Genomic DNA, 23,311 nt, shown 5'->3' on the forward strand with positions numbered 1-23,311 from the left:
AACACTTACTCGGATTCAAAATATATTTTGAATAAATTTGATGCTTGTAATGAACTTTACTTGACGAAATTTGCAGAGTTTTTGAAATACTGTAAAACAAGTAATTATTATCTCATTCTATAAAAGTGAAAATTGTGCCAGTATTGAAAAAGAGTGGCACAATTTTCAATCTCTAAGGGCGAGATTTTAGTTCTTCAGAGAAATTAACTCAAGTTTTAGAGAGCATTTTTCTGTGTACACAATTCTAAATGCAGCCAGACTCTTTTCTCAGTGTAGAGATTAAATATGAAAACATATCGAGCGTCGAACGAGAGCACTTTAGGAAATGGAGTACATTATCCTTCGTTATATCTCTAATCGGCCACGCAGGCGACTCTATTGCGGTGCGGTTAGACTGTGGAATTTAGTGCGATCTGCGTTCCGTTATGCGTGCATTTAACATAAGTGGGGTTTTAACGTCGTCTCGCCAAAAGGCCAATCACACGGGAGTGGAAATAATTGTTGTTACTCGACGCGTTCCTCACCGCAATTTATCGGAACCTCCGGAGTCCACGGGTCGTTGCACGCACAATTGTGAAATGGCCCGCAAACGAGCGGAGATCTATTCGCAATTTACTTGATATTATAAAACGTCTCGTGGATCGTGGCATTTACAAATTCCCCTCTTTCAAATTTCCCCCCCAAAAAATTCAATAGGTTCTTTGCTCGTGCGAGATAAAACGAAATTAAGTGAAATTTTTCATTAAATCGTCACCGAAACTCTTCTCGTCGATTTTTCACTCTTAAGAATCCTTTATGAGATGAGAATGAAAATACTGATAAATTCGATGTCGACGAAAAGCTCGCGGAATGAGATGCGTGTAAACGATCGATAAACGCGAAACATTAATAATACGAAATTTTTCTGACGAAGCAGTACGATAGATTTTCGGAAAGATAAAGAGTTTTTATATAATTTATATAAACCGGTTCTTAAATTAGGAGGATCTCTGTCATAAAGTGCCGAGCATTTCTGACTTGTTAATCCGCAAAATAAGTGATTTAAGTCTGATTTATGTAATCATTCTTTCATTCTTAATAGAAATATATGTCGTATGATCGTGTCAATTTCAATATTTCAATATTTCATCGCTCAATTTCTCGGATTTTCGTAAAACCTTTTTAGTCTTAACACAGATTTATATTTAATAAAACGAAAAAGATGGCTTTCAGATTAAATTGCATAATACCGTAACGAAAGAAGAGGATTAATTTCCTGGACACAGTTTACTGGTCGTATTGTCATTTGATGCAGCGCAAAATTCGAACCCCTCAAAAACTTCCACGTACATGTTTTAATAAAAGCATAAATAGCACTGGCAATATTGAGAACTTTCCTTTTTTTTATGTTGTACGGTCCTGCAGACGTATTTCAAACGACGAATGTCAGAAGACAAAAATCGAATTTGTCCATCCCATGATCGGAATGAAGCGATAAACACCCATAGCTGATTCGCTTGAAATACAAATTTTTTAATTTTCAATATAAAATATCTTATTTTGTATATCTTAGAAAATATCGAATATGTTCTGGAAGACATTTCTGCATCTTATGGGAATTTTGAACCACGTAAAAGCATTTCAGCACGAAACGAAATACGGTATGCATAAATATACAATGTTCCTTCCCCTTTAATATTTTTCTAGACATAAACTAGTGTTTGAAATATGGAACACCCTATATATTTCGATCCTTCGAATACATGTAGTCCATTAACGTACGTGCGGGAGTATAAATGCCTTACACATGTTTACGTATATCGGGGCATATTCGGGACGCGTACTTCCTATCTAAATACTCGCGTGTCATAATTATTCGTTAATTAATCGGGAAATATTAGTATTATACCAGCAATTATATTATTGCTATCAAATATTAATACGACAAACTACGAAAGCTATCGTTTACGTGCGCTGAATTTTCAGCACTGGCAATGAATTTTGGAACACCCGAAATATTGCTTCCGGCAACTTTGTATGGCTTCCTATTTCTCGAATAATTGACAATTGTGATGCATGAATATTTAGAGTATTTATTAGACAGAAAAGTACGCGTGAAATATGCACCGGAATGTGAATAAATTCACAAAGATCTTTGTGAACTGCCTGAAAAGCTAAGAATATCAACTCTTTTAATACACACGATTGGATTATTCCTGTTCTGCATATCAGTTCTTCGAAAAACTAGACACTTCAAGTAATTAGTTGTAACATTTATGTACAATTTTTAAAAAATACGCAACTTCTTATAAATACTTTCCAGATATATTGAAGTACATGTAAGAATCTCTCATTTAATTATTTTTATGTAAAGGATAAGATGGTACAATTTCAAACGTGTATAATTTTCGAAGTTCAAATTTGATAACCCTGTCAAGGATACCAGACGAAAAAAAAATCAAACTTAACTTTGAATATTGGATTCAAATTTTAAATTTGTTTTTAGTTGAACTAGTGTACACTTTTAGAACTTAAATGAGGTAAGTTTGATATTTGGCGAAAGCGAGAGTTGTGGTACAAAAATAAAAAATAGATCTTTTATTTCGTATATAGTCGTAACATGTTCAAAATTGTACCAACTTACTCAATTTGTTAAAATAATAAAAATTAACTCGAACACGAATGATCCATCACAGTAAAGCATCGTGTCCAGCAAAATCTGGCTAGTCAATTCAAGGATAATTCCAGAACACTTTAGGTGAAAAATGACTCTTTCAGAAGTTATGCATCAATAAATTAATTTTCATTGATTCGCGTAACATTAAATTTTTGTATTCTATATGAATAAATTAAAACGCTAACAAATATTATTCATTGCTTCATAAACAATATCAAACGAACATTCAACATAAACAATTTTTCTATGTTCCATCTTTGACATTAAATACAAATTTTCTATTGATAATTTATTTCATCTTTAAGAGAGAACAAATACACAACTTTTCTTTTCATTATTTTATCTTTTCTTATTTTATCTTATCTTTCTCTAATTTTTTTTTTTTTTTTAGAATGAAAGAATAATAAATTCCAGGCCAGCCCTGAAATTTCAGGAATTTTCCAGACATTTTCTAGAATATATAAAATTCCAGTATTCAAGGATATTCAAAGATCGCTGGACACCATGTAAAGCAAGCCTGTCTAATTTAAACTCCGAAACCAAAACGCAAAGCTATCGACGCAAAAAAATTCAATGCGGATAAGATTTCAGAGAAGTAAAGTGTTAATACGCATCTGAATGACGTTTATCAACGCTTCACAGTCCCCGAAATCTTATCCACAAATGAATTGAATTTTTGAGCTCCGGAGTAATTGGACAAGCTTGATGTAGAGGACTGGAAAATCGTGTGTATTAAAAGATATATTTACGTCACTCGGAGAATATCAAATTCATGAAAATGAGAATTGCAGCTGTCGTTAATATTGACAGCCATTTCCTTTCGAATCGCAGTCTAGTGAATATCCTGATAAACATCTTTAACAGCTTATCGTCATTCAAAGTCCCGTCTCGTTACCGTCTCGTCGTTCGAGTCATTGGTCCTTTTCCGGCGTCGCGCTTTCACGACGAATCGGAGAATCGACAACGTTATCCGGTGCGGCGCTAAAAGCGAGCGATTTTTTTGCTCCGGATCGGACGTGCGATGCGGATAAGAAAACACGCGGCATTGTTCGCACGCCGGGGAGCGTGTATCGAGCGCGTGGAAAAAGGCACGCAGATGCATGCTGAGAGTCGTCGACCAGAAGCGGTACAGTCGTGACAGTAAGTTAAGGTTGGAACAGTCCGTTTTATCTCGTCCTCTCCTTCTCCTTCTAGAATGATGCCCGATCGGTGGCGACGGCCGTCGGCATCGACTAATCCCGTTCGAATTCTCCCTCTTTCTTTTTTTTCTCTCTTTCTCTCTCTCTCTTTCTCTTTCTCTTTCTCTCTTTGCTTTTAACTTTCGAAGAAAAGGTATACTGTGACTCGAACTTTTGTCCTATAGATATGTGACCATACGTTCTTTATCGTAAAGGACTGTCCTTCAGGTTAGTTGTCCATTAGATTTATCTATTTTTTGAAAACTTACTTTTGTGTATTCAACAATAAGTTTATTGTTGAATTTTCAAATGTATGGTTCAGTAGGATTCTTAAGCCTATTCTACAATGTGCTCTTTGTTTCCTGTTTCTTGTTTTTTATTTTTTGCTTTTGTAACGTTTTATCGACGATTGTATTTCTCGGTAAATATTTTTTGTTTCTTTTGAAGTTCGTTAAGTCTTATCTTAGGTGATAAAACAAAAAACCGAACAAGCGAAAAGGATAAGACAGCAAAGAGCAAAAAACAGCACATTGTAGAACAGACTTTATAATTTACTTTTGTCCCTCATTTTAATGACATTATGGGAAATTCCTTTCTAACTAGCATTTCAATGTCTAATGTACTAATATCTAGTTAAAACAAATTTTTAACTTAAATAGAACAATAAAGTTATAACATCAAAACGACGTCAAAATCGTGATCGAAGTATCTTTTAATAATAAAATCTATAGTTATTTTGGTGTTACTTGTGATGACTTGTGCTTTACTCGGGAATTAACTCAAGTATACTGTGCAAGAATTCAAAAATAAATGCTCAGACAGTCACATACTAGTTTGGAAATATTTAGATGAAACCTTAAAATTTTCAGGTTTATCTCCTTTCTTTTTCTAAGAAAATATGATCACGGTACCTCTGTCTGCTCTTTTTAACTGAACTTCTTGCATAGTTCATCTCTTTCTTCTTTTTCTTTTTACATTGGAGAGAAAAAGAGAAAATTAACTGTGCAAGTTCAGCTAATACCCACTTCTATCAATATAGTTTAATTTTATTATCTTGGTTCAACTAACTTCATTTTTTTCTAAGAATTAGAAAAAGTGGAGAGAGAGAGAGAGAGAGAGAGAGAGAGAGAGAGAGAGAGAGAGAGAAGTTAAACCATGATTAATCGACATTGGTAAAAATCAGATTTCAGATCAGGAACGTATTCTCTAAAAATCGCATACAGAAATATATGAAAATACTACAGTATACGTTACGTATATTATAGATTTTCCTAGTATTTCCGTACACGTATATTTTTCGAGAATAAGTTCAGATTCAACGAGAAAAAAATCGAACAACATGGAAATTGAGATATCGGAGTTTACATTTGCAATCTCCCAGATTTAAATCGAATCGTCGATACATCCCCAGCTCGGGAACACCGGTTACATCGGCGTCGTTTAATCCGGAGTAATCTCGGACTCGTTCACCGTTCGTATATATTACGAACAGCGATGCAGTCGTGAAAACGATAATCACTAACCGCGAGAAGGTTGGGTTAGCCGAAAATCGCGATACAGTTCGGCGGCAGGTGCTGGTTTAGCAACGACGTCGGTTGGGCAACAACCACATCTCTCTCACCCCCTTCCGGTCGGACGATACGATACAATATAATACGATTGCGACGCGGGGAACGAGAGAAGGCGGGTGTCGCCGGCGCGGCGATTAATCCGGATTGTCGGTGCAGCCAAGTGCAACTAAGGCTTCGACGCGAACCGATCGTTCGATCTGGCGGCGCCCGTCGTTCCCGCCGTCTCGTATCGACTGCTCGGCACGACCGACGGTAGTCGGCAAGCGCCCTAAGAGACACGAGCCGTCGCACTCGTTCGACTGCGTTCGGACTTCGGACGTGCGAGAGCATGCGAGAGCACGAGACGGAGCTACGCGGCACGCCGCGTCGATACTCAGTACTCACTCGCGCGATCCGGCGCATCGAAGAAAACGAGAGAGAGAGAGAGATTATCGTCCTCTCGTCGTTATCAACAGCTCGTATGGCGCGTGCCGGCTAAGACTCGTCGTCGCCTTTAATCCGACGCCATGCGAGACGAGAGTGAGAGAGGAAGAAAATGAAAAAGAGAGCTCGAGCGAACGTAGCAATTAAATTTTTTTTTTTCTAAGAAATAACGGACGAAATTCCCCTTTGTAATACATCCGCGTGTCTCCTTTCTCCACGAACACGCTCGACTTCCGTTTTCCGTCGCTGTCCTCGAGATTCGGCTCACAAGAATGCGTGTGTACAGCTCGTGGCTAATATCAGAGTCGAGGACATGCCGGCATGTCCGGTATGATGGCGCACGAAACAGCTCTCCGTCGAGAGCGTCCTCCTCGTCGCCATCGTCGTTGTAACCATCGTCGTCGTCGTAATCGTCATCGTCATCATCGTCATCATCGTCGTAGTCGTCGTCGTAACAGACGTGGCCGCGCTCAGTCGCATTGCCTTTCGAACGGGGACGCGGGGCGCGGTCGTGCAACGCGCGGGGGAGGGCAGAATTATTCCTAACGATTTACCTAAAATGCACACTATTCAGTCATCGGGGGGGGAGGTACAGGCGGCCTCCTCATCGATGCACACTGCACTCGGAAGCGCGGGGGAGAAGGGCGCGGCGGAGAGAGGAAGAGAAAAAACACTACACTACGCGGCACTGCGAAACTGGCACCACCTCGACGGAACGCGGTCCTCGTTCTTTTGCCTTCGGCCTATCCACCGCTCGCTTCCGACGATGCGCAGCGCTACCGTGCGTCGCGTCGCGTCTACGTCGCCGTGCCGCGATGGTGGCGCCACCGCGCCGCGCATGCTCCTACCTACTCCTACCAGTCTTCTGCGCATCCCGACTGCGCAGACCACTCGACGGCGGGACGTTCAAACGGCGCATAGGGCGGATTACGGCTCGATTTGCGAGAATGAGAACGTTCGGCAGTATCTAGAAATATCGCACGCTTTTCCTCTTACGGATTATTTCGTTCCCAATATAATCCGTGAAAAACCCGAAGGGAACGCACGTGTTTACGAGGCGGAAAAAGTTCTGAGATTGAGAAACAAAAATGATTTGTCTTCTCCAAGGAAAATATCACTCTCTGAACTTGTTCTGTGGAATTGCAGAAATTGTGATATTAAAGTATCACAGTAGGATTTAAATGTAATTAAGTATAATTAATAATCAGTTAATCGACTGTCTTATTTACAAGATTACTTTTTTATGGAGACATAAAGTCCCGGAATAAAATGTTTTATATATAATTATATATAATTATATAGAAATATTTTATATATAATTATATAGAAAATTGATATTTTTTATACAATTATATATAATTATGTATAAAATGTCCATTTATGTAACATTTTTTCCCGGAGTAATATTCTTTAGATTAATGCTGTTTTTAAAATGTTAAAATAAGATGGAAAGGATTATCAATGCATTGATAATCCTTTCCATCTTGAAAAACAAGAAATTATTTAAATCTTCTTTCAAGTTGCTTATATTATATAAACGTTTGAAAAGATTTCTTTTATACGTTCTCGCAAAGTTTATAATTAACAATGACTCACCGTATAGTAATTTGCAGGTAGTTAAAAGGTTAGAGAGATAATAGAAGCAATTGTATATACTATTTTATTATTAAAAGCGTAACAATATTTTTATAATTCATATTTTAATATTTCACTTTGTTCTACTTAAATCTAATTATCGTACTTGCGTCCGACGTTTCACGTTACTTTTATTACTGGATTATCTCGCGTGTTCCAAACAATTCGGTCAAACGCATTGTACGCTGCTAATTGTTTCGTATGCCCACGCCACATTACCCGCGAATGGATCTAGCTGACGTCCAACGAAAACTCGATTACCACGTTTTCCAACTCGTTCTCTCTAGTAATTCAACTTTCCTCCGGACTTGAAGGACGGTCGGTTAAATAGATCGTTCGCCGAAGGCGTAAAAGTGAATGTTATCGAATCAAGCTTAATAATGAAAGGGAGAATAACTCAAAGAACGACACATTAACGGAAACAACGTGAAATAATCTCGGCAACAGATTCTTTTCTTCTATCGACAAACCGTGTGAAGTACTTTTCCATAAAAATAAACCGTAAGAATGTTTGAAAGAATGTTGACAAATAGACAGAAAGAAAATTCTTCCTTACATTGACCTCAAACATTTAAAGAGAAAGTTCAAAACAAAAAAGAAGATTTCAAATCAATTATTTTGTTTAAAACGCGGGCAGTAACGATGAAAAAAAAAATTTCATTTTAGGCAAAAAGAAACTTTTTGTTTTTATTTCAAACGAATCGTTTGCACCTCTGCTGCAAGTAAAGTGTTTTTATTGCAAACGAAATCGCTTTTGCCTGTATATTCCACACAAAGCGATTTTACTTAAAACCGAAACTTGATTTTCTTGATTTAGCTTGTTTCGTATTCCAAATTTATCATGCTTAAAAAAGCGTGGCAATTTCTCAGCGATAAACATGCGAGGTCAAGGGATCAAAGAAGATGCGGCACGCGTTTCCATCGCTAATCTAGTTTTGGTAACTGAATTTGCATCGTTTATCTAAGAAGGAAAATCTTCTTTTTCATGGGAAATTAGATACAAACGCCGCTTATCTTGCTCTCAGTAACACCCGAATGGCCATTACGATTACAATGATATGTCACGGATACTGATATCAGAAATTTAATTATCATTTTAGGCGGCGTTGGAAGCAATTATTGGAAATTTAATTTACAATCGCGAAAAGAATTTTCCTAAGAAACGGCGGTAATCACTATTACTTTAATGTCGTTATGTGAAAGAACGAGCTCATTAGAATCCCTTTTACACGATCTTTATCTATTTTCGCTGAATATGATATACTCTTTCTGTTTCTCCAATGCGAGTCAAATAAAACTCATGTGAATTTGTGAAGGTTGTTATAAAAGCATGAGAAAATGTTACAGCATTTTACACGAAATAAAAAACTATCGAGAAACATTTTTATTTGTTGTAATAAACTTCTGCCGTTTATAACTAAGCTGTATTTAATAATTGCATTTTATAATTAAACAATGTAATTAAAATTAAAAAAAAAAAGTCTATTTGAAATTAAACAAAATATAAATACAAACGTTAAATTATATGCGCGCGTGGGTATATTTGAGCGTTTTAATTAATTTGCTAAATAATATGTAAGACGGGAAATGTAAATAGACTTGTTTATTGTTCCAATTAGTGCCAACGAAACAGATAATTTTTCGTTATTAATTTTCTTAATAAATTAAAACGAATATTGACTAATTATTTTTAATAGATATGGATATGTTGATTTTTTTTTAAGAAATGTATGCTTCTAAAGTAAAATTTTTTTTAATTGAATCTACATCGCTGAGAGAAACGTATATCTGTATTAAGAGGCGTTCGTGAAATGTTCGTTTTATTGACAAATTTCGAATAAATACGCGCTTATTCCTGTACATGTTCCCCTCAAATTTCACACAGAAACATATATCATAAAAAAGCAGCAATCTGTTTCGATATGAGCGATCAATATTACACGGTTAATCGAGAACATCCCCTGTGCAAATATTAATATAGATATAAATCAATTCACGGCGCGTTCTATAACAGATGTGTACGAGTGGCAAATGAAATAGTATTCAGTAAGTCAGAAAGAGTTGCTATTGTTAACAATCTGGGCCAATTATGGCGTAATCTCGAGTTCTTTGAATGCGCTGATTCGCACAGGAAAAAAAGCTGATAGATCGAAGCAAGCCGTCTGTGTTGCACACTTCAGCAGAACAGAGGAGAAATAATTACTGAGGCAAGATTGACTAGAGTGCGCGATTTCATTTTGTTAATTGGCCAAAGCTAAGAGCATGGCGATGCACTAATGAAGACCCCCATAAGAACATCGTTTGCATCGACAAAGCTCCCTTCGCAAATGTTTACATAATCGGTGGAATAGGGCCACGTAAATGCCAGTATGAATAATTTATTTTATTACTGGCGGGCAATTCAAAGTAATGCTCGTAAAGTGCTGTAAGTGCTTCATAAAAGCAAAGAAGCAACCCAAGTGACGTCGATGCAAGCGAGATTGGTCATGAAAACCGAATTGTCAGATTTGTTCTGTATTGAATTGTGCTGTCCCAAATTGGTCTTTATTTCACATCAATTTAAAAGAATAGACCGAACGTTGAAAAAAAGGAAGGAAATTATGAAATAATTTCTTATTTTATTTAGAATCTCTTCTCAAATTGAATATTAATTGGATACTTCAATCGATACATTTAAATTATTTCAAGTCGTTTGACCTGTTATAAGACTTTGGATCAATTACATGGTGATATTAGATGATGGATGACGAAATTCTTTTCCTGATTCTGCGCTTCAAATACATAACTTAATCAAAGAACAGAAAGTTTATCAATTAATAATTAAAAAATGACAAATTTCTTATGAAAATAAATGCTTTTGTGCAAATTTATTTATTATTTTTTTCCCCTGCGTCTTCTTTTCTTTCTTTCTCTGTCTCTCTTTCCGTGTTCTCGCATAGTCACTGCTCTATCCATTACGCAATTAAGCGTCTTAGAGGATTACGGAATGAGTTAGGTGACTTGAAGAAACTCGCCAACATTATACAATTATAGTGAACTAGGTGGATATATCGTGTTTCTGTCAGAAAAGGTCATCGCTGATGATCAAACGCCTAATGGAGTTTCCTGCGATCGAGAAAGGGTGAAAGTATTGCGCAGGCGACGTTATTGAGTTTCAAGTTTCACTCGAGGAGATTCCACCGTAAGATGCTTGAAACGTTTGTCTAACTAGCGTCTCATAGGGAATTTATCTACTTAAAATGTAAACTAAGTTCGAATCGGAACTCACAGAATCGCGTGCGTTGAAAGAATATTAATCCCATCATTAAATTCGATTCAAGTTTCGCGCGTTGATACTCAGAACGAAATTATTACCTTCCACGCTTTATCCATCCCCATTTCTCTGACACTAATCTACAGGCTTGAGAATTTTTAACGGAATTCTTTAGAAGAAGGCGATCGCCGATGCTTGTAACGTCTTCTTGCAAAATATCTCCTGTAATTTGCCTTGCAAAATATTTATACCGAGGATTAGGTGTCAGTGACAAGCGTTGCAAGAGTTATGAGTGAGATCACGATGTGACGTTAGAGGATGCAGACGCCTTCGGCCTCAGACGAGGCTAAAAGAGACTTTAGGGTTGACGGAAATGAGGCACCGCTCGGTGTCGCGATAAGATCTCGACGTGAACGTGGTTCGAAGGTAATTCCCCTTCCGTAAAAATGGAGGACACGGTGTCGAGATAAGCCGCGCGGTTATTGAATTTCTTTATGCATGGTTGTTGGGATTCTAGATAATAAATTGTACCTTAGTAATAAATGTATTTTCAGTTTTTCCTTTTTCTTTAATTCTCTTCTCTTTTATTCGTCTGTATATTCCATAATTTCGTTTAAAGAGAGAAAGAAATAGATTAGAGTCAAACGCAAAGGGTGCAAACACGAAGGACAATCGACATTTAAATTTTTAATAGTGCCAAAAAGGATGACCTAAATTTTTTGTTAATTGACACAAATTTAAGGATTAAATAATCGATCGTAAAGTCCTCAGTGAAAATATTTATTGAGAATGTTCAGAAACTAATTCGCGATGAGGGGAAGAGGGTTTTCAAAACTCATTTCCCGATACGCATGAGCTGTCTCAAAGCGATTTAGCGAAAACGACAGTCATTGTTTTGCTTCCATTCGTGCGATTAATCGCAATGGTGCGGTGATATCGTTGGGACACGCACAGAGGAAAGAGAGGTAACTTCAAAGTCTCTTTCATTCCGGGGACCTATTATTCTTTGGTCTCCGCTCTTTCGTCTTTCTTGTTTCTACTCTCCTCTTATTTTGTTTTGTTTTGTTCTTGCTCGATCCCTTCGTCCCTCATTTTAGTGTACGTTCACCAAACCTTGTTCCACCCTCTGTTACTTTGACCAAACAGAGTTAGTTTAACCAAGCTAACTCGTTGTGTGGGACAAACCTTTCGTGATGTCACCTTGATCCTTCCTTGTCGCAAGTGCTTCTAATGAATTTTAAATTATCCAGTAACTGAGTTAATAGTTGCAGTTATCACTATTATATAACACGATCTAATCCTGGAAGAATTAAAACTGATAAACTGATATAACGGTCTCTTATTTATGTTAAATGCTCTTATTTATGTTAATGGACATGTCTAGCGAGAAATAAAGATACCTATTCGGTAAAACCTCAATATGTTTTTGGTTTTGCGACGACAGTGCTATAATTTCATGCTGGTTACCATCGAATCTTTTTAGATAATCCGGGAGGTAATCTAACATCTCTCTTTTAGAGGTTTGCGTTCTCTCGCATGAGCGAGCAGATCCGTAATTGGACGAAACCTATTGCCTGGATATGATGGATCCTGCGGGTTCTGGTCCGGCGATTATTAATATCGCGGTCATCGAAATTGATTCGTTACCGGGAGCCAATGACGTCGTCATACAAAACAACCGCATGTACCTTTCTATATCTGTCTCCTAAACTGTCGAGCTATTTCTTTCGCGTACTATCATTATATAAACTGCTGCAGCAACTTCGGATGCAGCATTAATTCTAAGATACTTTACTCGGAAACTGTAATATACTCATATTGAATCTAAGGCCGGCATTTATAGTCTATTCTTAGACAGTCTTATGTAATGGCTTAAGATATTTTAATAATTTGACTCTATGATTTATTAAATTTTAAAATAGTTTTAAACATAAGAATAAGTTATAAATATTGACCAAAAGCGGTACAATAATCGTTATTAAGTGCTATATTATAGATTAAAATTGTCCAAACTGATATGACCCGCGTTACGATTAAATTTCATCGTTCAAATCGATTTTCCAGAACAAATTGGTGTTCGGGATACCGCAACGAAATCAAGCGCCATCCATTCGAAATGAAGCATAAAATTATTTACGTTGTTTGTCAATGATTTGATGATTGCGGAAGTTTAATTTAGCCCATTAAGTACATGCATATGCATGCTGAATGCAGTGAAATACAATGTGACTACTCTTATACATAGATGTGGGAAAGAGGGATGTAATGAAGATACTCGCCTTGATACTCTATCGAAATTCGATATCTAACGTTTATATTTAGAGGTACTCTCAGTTGATTCTTAAGACAGTTTGAATATAATCTTAAGATGTCATGAGAGCTGTACTGTTAGTTCTTGTTACTTAGACGGTCTTGAAATAATCATGAGCTATGAATACCGACTTTAGAGTAATCGGAAAAGTATCAAATTAATTCTTATATAGTTCGATACTATCCTGGGTAGATCCATTTCATGTCCAACCGATTTCCGTTCGTGCGAATTTCTCGCAAGTTCAACGAATTAAATTATATAGTACATTTTATTATTTTCCAAAATGAACTTAAACATTTGTTTTAGAAAGTTGGAAGTATGTTCGCGAATTTTTAGAGATTTTTTTGAAAATAGGTGAAAAAATGGACACAGATTCAAAATACTCAGAATTGTGATGAGACACCGTTTTGTTCCTCGTACCGTAAAGATTAAGCATCATATATGGATCTAAAGATATAAGTATAATATAATTAATATAAGTATTTTATCTTCAAGCATTTATGTTACATAGCTTCCATAATAGTCGACCTCCTTGCTCGTTTTCTCTTCCACAAACCTCTCCTGAGCCAATCCCTCATTGAAATAATTAAAACGGCATTTATTCCCGTTGTGCTGTCCTATTCGGGATGATAATTGACATCGACTGTTATCGTCGCGTTAACGCCGTCGAAAGTTCACCTTGGATATGAAAGTTTGCGGGATAACTTGCCGCATTTAATTGCAAATTTTCCTAGTTAGCGCCAACGCTGTCTGTCGTCTGATGCGCAATCTTGCGAAATTCGATCAAGAACATAATTCGCTAACTACACAAATGTGATGAAGAGAGAGAACTCTTTCTTTATTAGAATAAGTTATATAATTTATACACAACTTGTGAGAATCGAAGAGAATCTCGTAAACAAGATTTTGATCGGAAAGATGCTGATAATATCGTTCTGATCAATATTCGATATTATCATCCGATGTTGAATGCTGGAACGTAGAAAAAAACTCAAAAATGTATTATTAACGTAAAAAAAGCGAATAGAACACATAATATATGCGAGATCCCGTACATAATATAATAGCAACGGATGTTTCGGGGAAAATGAAGAGGAGATTCCGCGTCTCCTCGCGTTGAATCCAGACGTGGTGTTCGATGGCGGATTAAACTGACAGTCGGAATGGCATTAGCGGATACGTCGTTATTCAGGCTCAGCGGTACTTACGTCTCGTCATTACCGCCGCGGGAATCTCGTAACCAGGAACGATAGAACGGGGAGAGAACGATGGACAGGGGAAGGAAAGGGGACGAGAGCTGAACCGATGCGATTGAATAGCTCGGCGACAATCGGGTCTGTCACAACGTCGCCTGGGAAATTGTGACAATGTAATAAGATTAATAAGTGATAAGGGAGCTGTCCGTGTCGCCGAGTTCATTGTCGAGCTGGGCATTGAGATACTTCTCGACGGGCACAATCGCCTCGCGTTTGTAGAGAGTTAAGACGTAATGAAATTTGACTCGCGAAGAGAGTCGGCACGGCATCAGTTTCCACGGTACGTATGACGTATTGTATACCAAGCTGGAAATTGATGGCTAGTTAAATGTACGAACTGATATTCGCGCAGTGCTCGACGAATTTGCTCTCGTCTTCGTGATAACGACGTCACGAAAAATTGAAAAAATACGCACGGACGAGATGGTCGGCTTGTTTCGTTCGTATCTTCTTTGTGTTCTCCGTATCTTCGATGATGCTCCATGAATGCTACTGGATCATATTTCATTTCTCGCAGAAACTGCGAAGCGGCACTTTCCGATGAATTCCAATCCAATATACCCGCGATACGCGCACGCAGAATGCTCGCTCTCGCATAAACCATCGCTCGTATCTTTACATACGTTCTCGGTTATATCCACGGAAATGTATCCTTTCAACCTTCATCCCGAGGAATTTGATCGAGTTATTAAATTCTCGTACAGTTTCTCATTCTGAGGAGACAAAAAAGCGTACACACGTTTTATATATACACATTCGCGTAATAACTTTTCGTTGATGAAGTTTGCGATGGTTTTTTTCTCTACAATTGCCTTGTTCAACTGGATAATCGTGGCTGGAGGATGTAATTACACACCAAATTTATCAGTGACACAATGTGAATCATTAAGAGATTGCGGCTTCACAGAAAAAACGATTATGCTGAAATATTTAGAAAAAAAATTTGCTGAAATATAGAAAAGCTAAATGTAGATCTAAAAATAATTTGGTTGGATCATCAAAACAATTATGTAGGAATTTCAAGCATGATAAGTAATGCAAGAAATTCTAATAACCTGCAGTTTGAGCATCCTAATTAATTATTTTGATCCAATAAAATCATTTTCAGAGATCATCTGTATAGTTAAATTTTTCGATACTTCATACTAGAAATAGTGTGATCGTATTACTTACATTTCCAGCTGAAAATGAATAAATCAGCATTTTCTGGTTAAATCTATTATAATTCTAATTAGAGATAACCAAGATACTGATTGATATAATTAAAATTTTTTGGTTCGTTTATTTTCAACTAGAAATTTTTCTCGGTTCGGCAAAATTATTCTTTCCATATTAAATATAAAAGGCACTCAGATTTTCGTTAAGAAAATATCAGCTCTAAATCGGTTCATAAGAGAGTTCATCGATAAGTTTAGACGGAAGGATAATACTCTGTACCGAAGTTATCGATGAGAGGAGAGGATTATAACATATATATAACTCATTCACCAACCTATAACGATATTGAAATTGTTATAAGCATCTCGTGTCGGATAAACAGACCGCTTTTCCGAGCATCATCTTTGAGCATCTGCCACAAGACATTGCTCTTCGAGTTCGCAGCTGGTGATAATCCCGGCTGGCGAATATTCGCGTTGTGATTCGCGAGGGTCGAATTTGCGAAAAGCAGCAGCTTCGCAAAGCTACGTCCATTCGCGCTAAAACTGCTCAGAAAAATGTAGGAAAGGGTGAGGAGAAAGAACATGGGCAACGAGAGAGATCTAAGAGGAAGGTCGGAAAGTTCGCAAAAAAGATTTCGGTGCTTTCTGGCCTCGGACTGGTTTTGACTTGGATATCGGGGCCGACGACTTCGGCTTATCTCCTTTGAAGAAGGATAGACGGAAGGAGGATGAAAAAGCGAGGAGGTTGCGACGGCTGGAAGCGGAAAATTCGGAGGTGGGAAATGAAGATGCCTCTAGCTGTCTATAATGCTTCGGCTGAGACGACAAAGTGGAGGTTTCGGAAATCGAAAAGTCGAAGACGAGGGTGCAAACGACTACATATTGATTTACAGGGTGGAAACGCGCTGCGTTATTTACGAGTTGCAAAAAAAAAACCCTCCGGAACACCTATGTCCAATTTTCACGCGTAACTTTATATGAAATGGCAATTCAACAGAATCAAGCGAAATTCAATCAATTAATCAAGCGAGAAGCTAAATGTAAAATATGAAAGCGAGACGTTTCCTCTGCAAAAACTCCAATTGAAAAGGCAAAGTATATTTAATTGTAGAGCGTCAATTATAATAAAATTTATCTTTATTGCGCAAAGTATATAAATTACCACTTTCTGTGAAAATATGAATAAATTCAAGGATACCAGAGATTAAATATAACATTTTACAAAAATAATTTCTTTATAAAGCAACGAAGAATTTAAGAAACTGCAAATCTTCTTTACCTCTTTCTATTTTTAATAGGTATATTAGAAACCAAATATGACAATTCCTAATATTTCTTAAAGATTATTTTACAATGTCGAATAAGATTTCATTTTCTTTTCCTTTTCACTTTTCCTCTTTTCCTTTTTTAATGAAAGGGCGAACTTTTCGATTGCTAAAACTATACAATTACAAGGCTAACACGATTGTTTTAATTGCAATTAGTACGTATGCTGGCTACTGTTTTTGATGTTATCGCGGAAATACTAGTAATTATGTAAAATATTATCGGCGCAATTTACTGAAGCTTTAGCTCTCAACGCTTGTTAGCACGATTCAGTTTAGCGTAGGTACTTCGCACACAACACGACCTCTTGACTATATCGTCTGCAAAGTTTCAGGCACATGCTCGTTACAGGTGAGCAGGGAATGTGGAAAGCTGGGCATTGCCAACCATGTCACGCGAATTATGCTCTCCTACGAACCACGACATTCCTCGTGAATATAAATTAATCAATTTAATCCTTAACTGGTCTGTAATCATAAGCATCTGCAATTAGCTGCTACAGATGTATTCTACAACACAAAATATCGCTATTGTTTCTTTAAACGCCAGACACTTTGACAACGACAATGACGATAATGCCTTTGATAACAACGGATCTTTGAAATGAATTGTTTACGTGGCTAAAGAAAATGATAAGCGATGAATTTTTCGATTTCATTCTTCCACCTCTCATTGATGTTTGCAAGTTAAACTTTAACTCTTCGACATATCTAAAATTTAAGATATTGCGATCAAACGTTCTTCCGTTCTTTCGACGATACGACTTCGGAATTGGGTTTTGCAGTAGCCTGATTTCGCGCGATAACGTTGCTCAAAGAGATTCGATTCGGTGCACCATACATTCCGTCGATTCCTGTCTCTCGCACTCTTCTTTCATCCGCAGGAACAAAAGTTCACGTTTAGAGAAGAATTGTGTAAGGCGAAATAATGGAATCGAAATTGACTCCGATTCTTTGACGATTTCTAAAAGGTGGTAGAAAGAAACAACGGTGGCAAGATTTACTTCTATCGTTCTAAATTCATTCTGTTGCGTAATCAAACATATTGAGAAAATCGAAACGATCGTTTGCTTCCGGACAGTGAAAAGTAATCAGATAATATCATACAAGCATTGCGTAATCAGCAATTAATTTCCGCGTTTAAAATAAAGATTCCGCAAGGTATTCAACGGTCAAAAGCGTCATAGTTTGCCTGTCTGTGACATTAATTTTATATCATACGTAGAAGCGGAAAAAGATGAGAGTAGGAAGAACTAAAAATTAGACGGAACACACTGATCAATATAAAAGAATCTTATAAAAAATCAAAAGTAATCTTCAAACTTGCTCCGTCTGTTCGTATCGTCTGACAGATTTCCGAGCGAATAAATGAAAATTCCGCTTATTGAGAATTCCATATATTGGCAGATTACACGCGAAAAAGCAAGTCTCAGAGTAAAAAGTTTTTCCTTCTTTTGAGATAAAAAAACCAACGTTTTGCAAATATTATTTGTGCTACACGAAAAACACACTCACGCCCGTAATTTTATATTTTTCATAAAATGGTTAAAAAATGATAAACATCCCCTTGTTCGAATTTCTAAAACTCGAAATGTAACTTTAACTATGAAAACCGTTTTTCGCCCGTAAAAATAGATTACCTCAACTTGGTCAACTATAGATTTCTCATAAGTTAAATGCATGTCAGCAGCGAAGATTACCAAATATTTTACGCGTATACTTTCGTGAATGGCTTTTTTGAAAGGGTCTCTGCGAATCTGTGTAGTTGGCCCCAAGTGATGCCGGGAGATTTCCCGGGGAAATGAAACCAGTAACAAATCATCAAACGTTACACGCTCCCCTCGAGCTCGATGCACAAAATTCAATTCCGGAGCCAGTCGATGTCAAATCCGTCGATTTTCCCTACTCTCGCATATATAAGGGCGTCTCGCCCGGTGTCGGGAAGGGGTTTGGGATCCCGGCGACAAATCACGCACGACGCCCTTCAAGTTTCGCGAAGCGTACGTAAAATGTACGCGAGATAACCGACTGTCTGCTCGGGTCTGCCTGACGTTTTTATCTGGCAGCTGGTGTCTCCATGAAACACGGAGAGGATGTCCGAGGATGTTTACGTGAACGCGCTTTTGTCAAAAAGCGTCACTCTCCCTCTTCCCTCCCTCTCCCTCTCCCACTCTTTCTTTCTCCCTCCTTCCATTTTTGCAGTAATATTGCGCAGTGATCACTTCTGTACACCCTTGCATTCGGCTTTCTTTCGATACACGACGGAGTTCGCGATAAATCCAACATTATTGATTTGCGTTCGGTGAACAGCACGGTTGCTGATGTAACCAGTTATATATAAATTATATATAAATTTATTGATTTATAAATTCACAGAAATGATGATAAACTTTATCATTTGTCGTATTGAAACTATCGATTCAAATTAAGAAAACTGTCGCTATAAATTACTTAAGTGGAAAACATTCTTCTTCCTCTTCAAGTCATTGACTCGGTTATTGCTTCGCAATATGTCGCACACTGTACGCTCTTATATTGAAAGTATAAACTATAGTGAACAAAAGTTTCAAGATTGATAAACTTGTCGCTACTAAAAAACGAAAGAGACAAGTAAATCAACAAAGTTCATCGTGTACTACATACACCGTTATGTTATAAAGTTTGAAGAGAGAAAAGAAAGAGAGAGAGAGAGAGAGCCATGTTCCTTTTCCATATATATATATATATACTAACTTCTCAAATAGATGCCAGCCGGCAAAGCTTTTTCACAGTATATGTAGAATAGATCGTAGTTTTCCTCTTTCTTTTCTTATTCGACGCTAAGAACCCTCCCGGATCCGGAAATGGGATGCCTCTTGTCGCGATGGCGTGAAAGTCGCCGTGAAACTTTGAATTTGCAATTTACCTCCGGAAGGAGGCCTTCTCTCCCTCGGTCGCTCTACCTCCTGCGAAGCGAATTCGAATTTGTACAAGAAAGATTTACCATGTAAACAGAATTACGAACTCCGCCGGGCGCGCGGATACGATGACGCGACGGGTTTTTCGTACTTCGCTTACGTCGCGCAAATTTTTCAGATAAATTTAACGTAGCACGGAGCATTAAGTAACAGAAAATACGAAAGGAGAATTCACAGATCAACAAATAATAATTAAACGTAATAATAATGTCAGTAATAGTACGGTTTATCGGATTAATTTTTTTTTTCTCAACGTAATAACGACGTCTCTTCGTTTTTTTTTCTAGTTTTGTAAGTAATTTGTGATAACAAAATTTATGATAACAGAATTTTGCAAATAATTTTCCTAATAACAATTACATTGGCCAATATAATACTGAATGAGCTCTACATTAATTATTTTCAAGAATAGATAAATTAAATTGGTGACATTTATGATTGGTAACGGGAAACTGATGAAGTTTGACATTAATTGTATCGTGATACGTAGCCTGCGGAAGCAATATAATCAGGGTATCATACACTCGACATATGTGTAAAAGGTATAAGGTAATATATAAGCGAGGCACATACGAGGCCATGACGGAGTGGCTAACACAGAATACTCCGAACTTCCGAGAATTTCACCGCTTAATTAATACAAGCGAGTTACGTTGCGTGTAATACACTTCATTCTTGTTCGTAAGTTAAATTTTGTATTTTGTAATTTTGTCAGAAAATTATTAATAAGATGCAATGCAATTTTCCAAATTAATACGTACAGAAAAATAAATATGAAAATATGAAGAATGTTTCATATTTTAATTGAAATGATTTCGGTAATGAAAAGTTGTAAACTTCATTCTTTATTAGAAATCGCAAATAACGGATCATTTTAAGCGATCGTAATTGCAATTTAATTTCAAGATACGATGAAGTGGTTTCACGGATTGCGTACTGCAATGTCAGGTGGAGGATCATCGGTGGGGAGATCGGATGCCGCAGCATCCGAACTCCCGAGAATTCCATTGCCTGATTGATATGTGTCAAGCCTGCCGCATGCACCATTGCCTCGCGGCCAATACCCGACGGATTGCACACGCCACGTTATAGTCATATCCCCGTATCACGAATCGCATTAAAGCCCTGGCAATCAGATTCGAGCGACGCGCGTAGCCGCGAAATGCGAGCCAAACTAATCGCGATGGATCCCGAAAATCCTGAAAATCCGAACATTTTCCGCAAAATCGATGTCAACCGCCACTCAATTTGGAGCGTTTGCGACGAGAGAAATATCTTTTATTCCTGTTAAAATAGATAAAAAAAAAAAGAAAAAAATCAAAAATCATTCACATGATTACAAAATTTGATAATAAATCCTCATATCTCTTTACATTTACAAAAAATCTATCGAATTATTTATTTTAATATCTTTCTTTATTATTTTTTGATGCCGTGTGATCCTTATATTTATAAATATGATTGTTTAAAAAAAAATTTAAGAGACATTGTGGATGTTAGAAAATAAAAATACCTGCTTCAAGAGATTGGATTTTTACTCGTATAAAACTCTCACTCTCGAGCACAGTTGAACGCATAATATTGTGTTGACCTAAATTCTGATTTGAAAAGTCACGAAATACATTTTAAATCATGTCTTTTGTAAGAGGAAAGAGAGAGAAAGAAAAATATGTATAATAGTAAAGGTAATTGGAATAAGATCAAATAAATAGTAAATGAGAAGCAATAATAGACATGTGAAAAGAAACAACAACATAGATATCATAGTAATATCGTAAAGACATCATCATCACCTTATTTATCACTTATAAGTTCATTTTTAATTAAGTATCAAATGACGTCATGATGACGTCCTATGATATCCTTCCTTATGACTTTATTACGACTCTTCTACCTGGGTATGAGATATTACAGCTGTGATAACATAAAAAAACAGGTATTGACTGCGATAATATATTTAAGACATAAATAAGATAGAAAAGCGATAAGAATAGAAAGAGAGACAGGAAGTAATGCAACAAGCAATTAAAATAGGAGTGTGCCTGAGAAAGATTGAATGAATGAATAATGTCAGAACAAAGTTTGTAAACCAAGTCCCCTTCTTGGCTTTACGTAAATGCTGAAGAAAAAAATTTTATTCTATCTTCTTCGTGTCCTTTGTATCGTGGAATTTTAAAAGGGGAAGTAACGTTATGTTACTGTATATGTTCTCCGCGACAATCGCGGGGGGGGGGGGGCAGAACAGAAAAACCGGCCATCCCTACCATAGTCGAATCCCGGTAAACCCTATTACGGTCGTCAACGGCACAGAGATCGAGAGGGAGAACGATAAAAAAAGGCCATTCCCCGAAATCCTCTAATGGTGAGAAAAGTTTACGGTCAGCGGAAATGAAAATCTCGGACGGCAGTATCGACTCGCTCCGCCTTCTCGTTCAACCACCCTCTCCTCGTCTTATCCCTTGTACGTTACCTACGTTACGACAATGTCGAGCCACGATGCATGTGCATTTGTGTGTGCATATGTACCTTACGCAAACACGCCCTCCACATCTCGAAGCTGCTTGGCCTCGGGCTAAGAACGAGACATAGACAAGGAGAGAGAGAAGTGAGGGCACATAGTCGAGGGTGAGATTGACGTGGGCGTTAACTGCCAGGGTATTTTACCTTCCTCATGGTCTTATAGACGATAATTTATTTCACTGTTCACTCCCCCTTCTCCTTGAGCTTCCACTTCGCCAGGTAAAACTAACTGGCTGTGGCTGAATTCGCCCCCTTATCAATCGTGGGAGCGTTGCAGCTTTTGTCCCGACTTGTTTAGGAGCACGATCTTTCCATAACTCTTACACACAAGGGCGTTTTCAAAAGAGCGCTCCGCGATTATACGGTTTCGTATTCAGTTCTATGCGAAAATGCACTCTCGTGAGCGCGTCTCTCAATAAAGCCAGTAAAAGAAAATTGGAAGAATCTGAATTTCTATTTTTCCCCTCCTCCCTGCTCCCATGAGCACTGACTCCATTCATTACGTCAGTATGCCGCCATTTACATGGTCAGGGTATGACGGCGAGCGGCCGTTCGTGTAGATTAATTAATTAGTTCGCGCTCCAAGAATTAAAACCGAAGAGCGCCGACCCTGGAATTAATAATGAAGCTCTCCGAAGCCCACTAAATTAACATCATCTGAAACAGCGAGATACTTTCGGGGGACATGAATAATTGAGCGCGCTTAATTATAAGAAGTTTACCTTCTCGATTAAAAAATGGCAAAGGGCGAAACATTCCTCGAGCAAATTCACGGAGCCTCCAGGGAGCAAATAATAAATATAAATCAATAAGAAATATAAACCCAAGAATTGAATTGACTAACGAGCGTTATGTAAATATTAATGTTATTAAATTTCGTTTAATGGGAAATCAGATAATAATTTTTTTTATTTTAAAATTAAAAATATTGAAGATAACTTAATAATGATAAGTCGAAAAGTTTGCTTGTATAAGATGTGAATTTATATAAATTAAAGTAATTTACATAAATATCTAGCGTTGGCTTACAGCGTTGGCTCCTAATCCATTATTATTGATTTAATAA

The 23,311-nt window shown here is 37.3% G+C and overlaps 1 protein-coding gene across 6 annotated transcripts in view; it reads right to left on the reverse strand.

The window, feature by feature from the left end:
- The window catches only part of mub (poly(rC)-binding protein mub), a 123,846-nt gene that overhangs the window by 43,629 nt on the left and 56,906 nt on the right, over positions 1-23,311 (reverse strand). For 2 of the 6 annotated variants that reach the window (XM_011064541.2, XM_011064540.2), the window contains exon 1: positions 6,383-6,644. The exons of 2 other annotated variants lie outside the window; for them this stretch is intronic. The gene's annotated coding sequence lies outside the window, so the exon portion shown is untranslated. 2 more of the 6 variants (XM_011064534.2, XM_011064537.2) reach the window with 2 other exon arrangements.

This window comes from Acromyrmex echinatior, chromosome 9, assembly GCF_024713525.1.
Source record: "Acromyrmex echinatior isolate Ae372 chromosome 9, ASM2471352v2, whole genome shotgun sequence".
Lineage (NCBI taxonomy): Eukaryota > Metazoa > Arthropoda > Insecta > Hymenoptera > Formicidae > Acromyrmex > Acromyrmex echinatior.